This window comes from Orycteropus afer, unplaced genomic scaffold (assembly GCF_000298275.1).
Source record: "Orycteropus afer afer isolate SDZICR_OR568_19922 unplaced genomic scaffold, OryAfe1.0 scaffold00106, whole genome shotgun sequence".
Lineage (NCBI taxonomy): Eukaryota > Metazoa > Chordata > Mammalia > Tubulidentata > Orycteropodidae > Orycteropus > Orycteropus afer.
The window spans coordinates 3,502,123-3,510,955 of NW_006921693.1; positions in this window are offsets into that span (position 1 = coordinate 3,502,123).

Consider the following 8,833-nt stretch of genomic DNA (forward strand, 5'->3'; position numbering starts at 1 on the left):
AATATTGATTGTATGCATCCCTTGGTTTTATGTTCTATTCTAGGCACTGGGATAAAGCAATAGTGAAAAGAGATCATTATTGCTCAAAATGGAACATACATTATACTAGAAAGAAATAGAAAATTACCACCAACATACATGCATAAGGTCAGATGGTAGTAAATATTATGAAGGAAAGTATAATGAGTTCAAAAGATAGAGAAAAAGCCATAGTGGTGCAAATGGTTAAGCAGTTCACTGAGAACTGAAAGGCTGGTGGTTCAAACCCACCCAGTGATTCTGTGGGAGAAAGACCTGGTGATCTGTTCCTGTAAAGATTATAAGAAAGAGAACCCTATGGGGCAGTTCTGCTCTGTCACATGGGATCACTATGTGTCAAAATTGACTTGACGGCACCCAGCACAACAACAAAAAGAAAATGTCCATTTTATACAAAACAGTCCAAAAAAGCCTCTCAGCTAAAGCAACATCTGTGCAGATACTGGAAAGATGTGAAGGATCAAGCGATGCAGGTATCTTTGAAAAGTGCTCCAGCCCAGAGAAGAACAATCCCCAAGGCAGGATTACACTTACTGTGTCCAAGAACATCCTAACTTAGTGAGAACAGGGGTGTAGGAGATGAGGTCAGAGAAACGATAGAATCCAGGATCAGGTACGGGCACTGAAACTGCTTCAGTGCAAGGACTTGTGCGAGAATAGGAGTGTAGGAGACGAGGTCAGAGAAACGACAGAATCCAGGATCAGGTAGGCACTGAAGCAGTGCAAGGACTTGTGCTTCCATTCTGAAATGAGAAGCCAGTGAAGAATTCTGAGTAAAGGACTAATTTGAAAAAGCAGCACTGGGTATTTGTGGGTTATACTCTCTAGCCAGGTAAGGACAGCTCACTCTTTCATTCCACAAATATATATTACATGCTTACTATGTTCCAGAAACTACTCCATGTGCAGTTACAGCATACTATCGAACAAAACAGAAAAAAAAAAAAAAAAAACTCTTGCCCTCATAGAACATGCCTTGAGTGTAACATAGGTAGGTTGTTATTGTTAGGTGCCATCATGTCAGCTCTAACTCACAGCGACTCCGTGTACAACAGAATGAAACACTTCCTGGTCCTGCGCTATCCTCACAATCCCTCCTCTGCTTGAGACCATCACTACAGCCACTGTGTCAATCTATCTCCTTGACAGTCTTCCCCTTTTTTGCTGACCCTCCACTTAACCAAGCATGACATCCTTCTCCAGGGACTAGACCAAAGTAGGTGAGATGAAGTCTGGTCATTCTCACTTCTAAGGAGCATTCCAGATCATACTTCTTCCAAGACAGATTTGTTTGTTCCTCTGGCAGTCCATATTTTCAGTATTCTTTGCCAACATCACAATCAAATTGCATCAATTCTTCTAAAGTCTTCCTTATTCATTGTCCAGCTTTCACATGCATATGAGGCTACTGAAAATACAATGGCTTGGGCCAGGTGCATCTTACTCTTCAAAGTGACAAACATAATTAGGAGGCTATTATAATTTCTCAGGTAAACAAACATGATGACTTATATACAGGTGGTTGTTGTGAAGGCAGTGGTGAGAAGTGTTTGGACAACTGATATATTTCAAAGGTAAAATTAACAGGATGCTATTAATGGGTTGGAAGTGAGACATCAGAGGAAAAGTGAGTAAAAGATGACTCCAAGGTTTTTTTTTTTCTGATGAAAGATATGAAATTTGCCATTTACTGATGTGGGGAGAACTATGGGAGATGTAATTCTTCTACATGAGGAGCTCTGGTGGTGTTGTGCCTAAGGCATTTGACTGCTAACCAGGAGCCTGGTGGTTCAAACCCACCAACCACTCCTTGGAAGGAAGATTGGGTGATCTACTTCTGTAGCGATATAGCCTTAGAAACCCAAGGAGGGGTTGCTATGAGTCAGATCCGACTTGATGGCAGTGAGTTGCTTTTTTTATTATTTTATTTTTTAAATTGGTATGAGGGGAGAAAAGCAAGAATTTGTGACTAGCCACGCTAATGTTAAGATTCTTTTAAACGACCACCAAGCCCATTGCCAGCAAGCTGATTATTACTCACAGCAACCCTATAAGACAAAGTATAAACTGTTCCAGGTTTCCAAGGTTATAATATTTATGGAAACAGACTGCCTTGTCTTTATCTCATGGAGGAGCTCATGGGTTTGAACCACCAACCTTTGGTTAGCAGCCAAGTGCTTAACCACCAGGGCTCTTTTTTAAGCATCCAAATGAATGTCAAGTAGACTGTTTGATATGAATCTAGACTAGTTCAGGGGAGAAATCAGAACTAGAAACACAAATGTAGGCATGTCAGTATGTGAAAAGCCAAGAGACTGGATAGGATCACTTGAGAGGCAATTAGAGATTGAAAGAAAAGAGAGCTATCGGTCTCATCTTTTGGAAATGCCGATGCTTAAGAGTCAAGGAACCAAGGAGAATCAACAAAGAGGAGTGAAGAGGATGGGAGGTAAAAAAGAAAAGAAAGAGATGTACCAGAAAACAAGTGAAGAAAGTATGGTGTGCAAGGCTGAATAAGATTGAACAGTTACTACTGGATTTGGCAAAGTTAGGCTTGCTGCTAACTCCAAAGCCAATGCTGTTATCCCTCCACTATACATATAATACTTCCTCATACTCACCCCATATGCAAAAATGAAATACATGTCCTTACTAAAGGACATTAGTAGAAAACTAGAGAGAATGGATTTGGAAGCCAGATCTTTAGAGGTGCCTAAAGACTACATCCAAACTGCCTGTTTCTGCCCTGTGCACCACTCCCCTAAAGGTGAGATGGAAGATGGAAGGAGGGCAACTTCATGATATCTGTGTTAGGCTGTGCTCTCTAGAGAAAACAAAACCAGGAAAGCTTGTTGTTGTTGTGTGCCGTCAAGTCGGCCTCGACTCACAGCGACCCCTCCTTGGGTTTCCAAGGCAGTATCACTACAGAAGTAGATTGTGCCATCTTCCTTCTGAGGAGTGGCTGGTAGGTTTGAACTGCCAGCCTTCTGGTTAGCAGTCAAGTGCCTTAGGCACTACGCTCCCAGATCTCCCTAAGTAAAGCTTAGAGAGAGAAAAAAAAATTATCTTAGGAAAATGGCTCACACAGTTATAGAAGCTGACAAGACCCAAGTTCCTGGGTCAAATGTCAAACTGGAGCCTTTTCCCAACTTACGTAGTTGGAGGGACTGATGAGCTCAAAGTGGGCAGGCAGTACACCAGCTATTGACTTCGGAGGATGATGGACCTATGATCACCAGGCAGAACGGTGGATTGTCCACTCACAGACAGTTGTAGGAAGCACAACAGGATCCTGATCCACAGAAGGTTCTCTCTTTTTCCCAGGATGTCCATATATATATCGGAGCAGGCCACACCCCTAAGGAAACGCCTTTCTAACAGATTGGCTGCTCAAAGCATATACATCCGATCTCATCATGGGAATAACCACATCACAACTGCTTAAACCACTTAGAATTGTGGTCCAACCAAGTTGACACACAACCCCAACTATCACAATATCCCTTTGGAATTGACCTACTATGTGAAGCCAAGACAATCAAAGTTATTTAATGGCAACTCTCTGGTGTTCTGGCTAACATCTGTCACAAAGGCAGATAAAGACTCAGTCACATAAGTGTGTTAAAGGGGTGTCATTAGACTGGCTACCTGAGTAGTATTTTTGAGACCTTGTGGATCTTGGTACTTCCTGCATAAACATCATTGTGGTCTCAGAATAAATCCAGAGGCTGTTTTTTTCCCAAAAGATAGCTTTTGTGTCGGACTACTTGCCATCCAGGAGCCTTACAGCTCTTTAAGGTCAAACTGTTTTGGGTGGCTGAATTGGATGTTGGTAAGTGTGGGACCTAGGAGTCCTGGCGGTACAGTGGTTAAGCACTTGATGACTGAGCCCACCAGCCACTCCATAGGAGAAAGATGAGGCAATCTGCTTCTGTAAAGATTACAACCTTGGAAACCGTATGGAGCAAACATACTGTCATATAGGGTCAGTATGATTCATAATCAACTTGATGGCAATGGGTAGTATGGGACCAAAATTGTAGCAACATCAGCTAAACCTGGGTCATGATTTTGGAAGACTTCTTAACGGTAAGGAGATCAGCGGGCACTGACAGAAAATGAAAATACTTTGGTCTTTTATAAAAAGGCAAAGTTGGCTTTTGCAGAACCCTTGCCAAGAATCATTCCATGACCTCCACCCACATTATCCACCATCTCCTACATTGCTAACGTGCTTAGTGCCTTTCCTCTGGGCTCTTCCCAGAATTCAAAACACCTGTTTGCAGGTCTATATCTCCTCCCACACTGTCAGTACCATGGAAACAGAGATTTTTGTCTGATTGATCTTTATACTTGACTGTACAGCACAATGTCTGAGAGAAGACAGAAATAGTGAGTGAATGTTTGTGAAACAGAACTGAACTAAGCTTCTGACCGATCAGTGGCTTTATTGAAAGAGTTTATTTACTTCTATTAATAATTCCCTTGGCTTGTTGTTTACCATTCTTTTTCCATATCTCAAGCAGGTAGCATCCTCAAATATTTTACTGGGAGCCCTATCAGTGAAAGAGATGCAAGCCTTTGTGTATCTTGGAACCACTCTTTTTATTGTCTTCCATCTTTGTGTCCCAAAGGGATTATAAGTCTGCTCTTCAGTTTCTCTTTCCTCTTCCCTCACCCATTTAACAACTCCCATCTTCTTTATGGCCCCATAAATCCCAGTTATCAAAGAGGAAAATAAGGATGCCTGAAAGATATAAAGGAAACTCTGTTTCTGGCTATAGCAGAATAACTTAAATATGACCAACCATGCTATCTAACTAGAAAGTTACCACTGTTACCACCTTTTTTTTTAATGTTGCATAGGTGGTTTTGGCTACTACAATAAGGCAAGAAAAAGGAATGTATTTGATTGGTAAAAAAAAAGTCACAAAACTTTCAGTATCTTCAGATTATCTGACTGTATAAGTAGAAAATCCAAACTATTAGATTTAATAAGCAAATTTAACAAGATCACTCCATGTAAGGTCAGAAAAAACAAAACCAATCTCACTGTCGTTGAGTTAGATCTGACTCATAGCGACCCCTGCTTGGGTTTCCGAGGCGGTATCACTATGGAAGTAGATTGCCCAGTCTTTCTTCCAAGGAGTGGCTGAAAGGTTTGAACCACCAGCCTTCTGGTTAGCAGTTAAATGCCTTAGGCACTACGCCACCAGAGCTCCTCCATGCAAGGCAATATACATAAATTGATTATGTTTCTATATAATAAAAGAAAACAATTATAAGATGAAAACATTTGAAAGATATATCATTTATTAAAAAATAAATAAATAAATCTAGCAAAAATGTGCATTATTATCAATGAAAACTACAAAATATCATTGAGAAAAATAAAGTCTAAAATAAATATGATATACTGTGTTCATGAATTGTTGTTGTTGTTGTTATGTGCCGTCGAGTTGGACCCGACTCATAGCGACCCCTCTTTGGGTTTCCGAGAGAGTATCACTATGGAAGTAGACTGCCCAACCTTCCTCCTGAGGAATGGCTGGTGCGTTTGAACGGCCAGCCTTCTGGTTAGCAGTCAAGTGCCTTAGGCCCTACGCTACCAGAGCTCCTTGATCGTGAATTAGAACCCTTCATATTATAAAGATGTAAATTTCCCCAAAGTTGACCTATACGTTGACTGCAATGCCAATTAAACAGTAGCAGCATTATGTGTATGTGTGTATGTGTGGGGGGAGCACGTAAAGAACAGCAAGATGAAGTTGGAGAAAAAAGTTAGAGGACTTGTACTTATGGACTTATGATGCTTTGTGAAACTACTGCAATCTAGGAAGTCTTGTGCTGGTGGTACAAGAAGAGACAAATAACAAATGAATGAGAAACAAACTCGCAGATACACAGTCACCTTCTGTGATAAAGGCCTCACTGCAGATGTGCGGGGGTGGGAGGGAAGGTGGCTAGGTTAGTTGAACATCCACACGAAAAACACAAATGAATCTTTACCTCTACCTCTTACCACACAGAAAACAATTCCAGGTGGATTTCAGATTTAAATATCAAGGAAAAACAATAAAGCTTTCACCAGACAAGATGGGAGACTATTTCATCTAAGGATAAGCAAACGTTTGCTAAAGCAAAAAGACTGATCAATTGAACTACATTATAATTCACAACTTCTAATCATCAAAGTTACTTCTCAGAGAGTGAAAAGGCAAACCCGAGGTTGGAATACTATTTGCATATGATATAATATTATGTATATATTTATATGTATATGTATTTTTTTTCATATGCAGAAGTTACAAAGAAATACTATAAAATAATAACAAAATAGAAAAATGAATGAGAAATGTGAGCAATCACTTTATACCCAAATGACAGGAAGAGGTGCTAAATCTCATTATTAATCAAGGAAATGCAAATAGAACAATGAGGAGATACCATTACATACTCTTCCAATAGGCTTTTTAAAGAAACTTCTCAGTGGCAAACAAATGGGAAACAAATGGGACATTCTAATGACAGTATAAATCGGTACAACTAGCATACTGATAATATCTTCTAAAGCAGAGCACATGCAAACCGTGACCCATAGCAATTCCACCCCTAGGTTTACTGCAAATGGAAGAATATGCAAATACACACAAAATGACATTTATAAGTATGCTCACAGCATAATTTTCCTAGTAGAACCAAAGCAGGAATGACCCAAATGTGTATCAACACTAAAACAGATAATAACACACACCCACTCCTCACCAATAGATATAGTTAGGCTCCAAAGACCAGGTCATTTGTGAAATTGGCATTATGTGAAAGTCAGGGTCCCCACCCCAGTTCCTTACCACCAGTTGGGTGCTCTCGGCACATCTTGGGATGTGCATGGAGTAGTAGGCCTCCCTTTCCCACCATATCTTCTCTATCAGTGTGGAGCCCACGAGGCTTTGGGGTGGTAGTGGTGGTAGTCAGGTGTTGCCCACTGCCTGCTACCCTCTGCCACTGCCCTGGTCAGGGACCTGTCTCATCTTCCACCCATCATATCCTGCCACCTGCTCTGGGTGGAGACCCATCTTGTCCTTCATCCACACCACTCCTACAGCCCGCGCAGCCCCACTCCCTCTCCCCTACTTTCTACCAACCCTATCAACCACACTGGCACCTTTGGGCCCTTGCCCAGCTTCCCCCGTGCCTGTTTGCAACCTTGTGCTGTCCTGCTGCTGCCCCGCACCCTCTACGGCCAGACCAAGATACTGCAGATGAATGGGAGGTGTCCTGTGGCAAGTTGCCACCATCCTTACACAGCCTGGTCATTGCTGGGGCCTCAGGTATACCATCAGGGGTGGTTCAGGGAGGGCACCCTGGGCCTGGCCATGGCCCTGCATGGGACCCACCTGCACCACTGGAGGCACTGCCTGAGAATTTTTTCAAAGTTTCATATATGCAAAATGTCAGATAACAAGACAGTCAAAAAGTCAGTAGTAGGTGTACATTCATGTGGTGGAATACTATGCAATAATGAAAATGAATGAAATACTGCCATATACAATATGGGAAAATATCACAAATATAATGAGGAATGAAAGAAGTCAGATGAAAAAGACATATTTATGATGCATAATTATAAAGTTTAAAAAAAGGCAACCTGAAATGATACAACCATTGTGGAAAGCACTATAGCGTTTCCTTAAAAAGCTAGAATTAGAAATACCATTTGATCCAGCAATCCCATTACAAGATATATACCCTAAAGAAGTAAGAGCCAGGACAAGAGCAGATATATGCACACTCACATTCACCGCAGCACTACGTACAATAGCCAAAAGAGGGAAACAACCTAGGTGCCCATCGACAGAAGAATGGATAACCAAACAATGGTACATACACACAATGGAATACTATGCAACCCTAAAGAATAAAGTAGAATCTATCAAACACTGCATAATGTGGATGAACTTGGAAGACATTATGCTGAATGAAATAAGTCAATCACAGAAAGACAAATATCCATTATTATAAAAAGTCAAGGAAAAGGTTTATATATGGAAGGAATTTTTTTTTTTTTTTTTTGTTAGTTACCAGGGGTGGGAGGAGAGGGGAGGGAACACTGCAAAAAATAAAAATAAATAAACAAGGCAATCTGAATCAATGCTAGCAGAAGCCACACCGTGGTGACCACAGGGGAGGAAGGAGTCCTGTGACAGGGAGGGCATGAGGAGGGCCTTCAAGTGTTTGTACCACACACTGATGTGATCTGGGTGGTGGCTGCATGCACGTATACACTGGGGCGATGTCATCAGGTTGCACACCTAGAATTTGTGCACTTTGCTATGTGTGTGCCAGACTTCAACCCAAAATATGTGAAGAAACAGAGATAAGGTTTATTTTGGCAAGTAGTCCATGTATCAGATTCTAGGATACTAGTGTGAATCTGCCGTCTAGTATCAAGAGTTACAGAGAAACAAAATGCTTTGTGAGGAAATAGGTCAGCTTTGTGAATGTGCTGGTGAAAGTGAGACCAATGGAGAAAGGCCTTACAGTTCAGGACTTGGGCTGGGACCCTTGTTCAACACCAACCTTGCCTGGCTCAGTGCCGTGTGACTCACATGAGTAAACAAGCTCATCAAGTTTTCACCTCTCCCCATTCGTAAATGAGAAAAGTGAGATGTCTCTGTTCTCTGGAAGAAAACCAAAGTCCCAAGGCTGCCTGCAAGACTGTTCATTCCGGTCTTGCCCCTGGCCTCACACGCCTGCTCCAACTCTTGTTCCTCTTGATCCCGAGGCCTGGGCA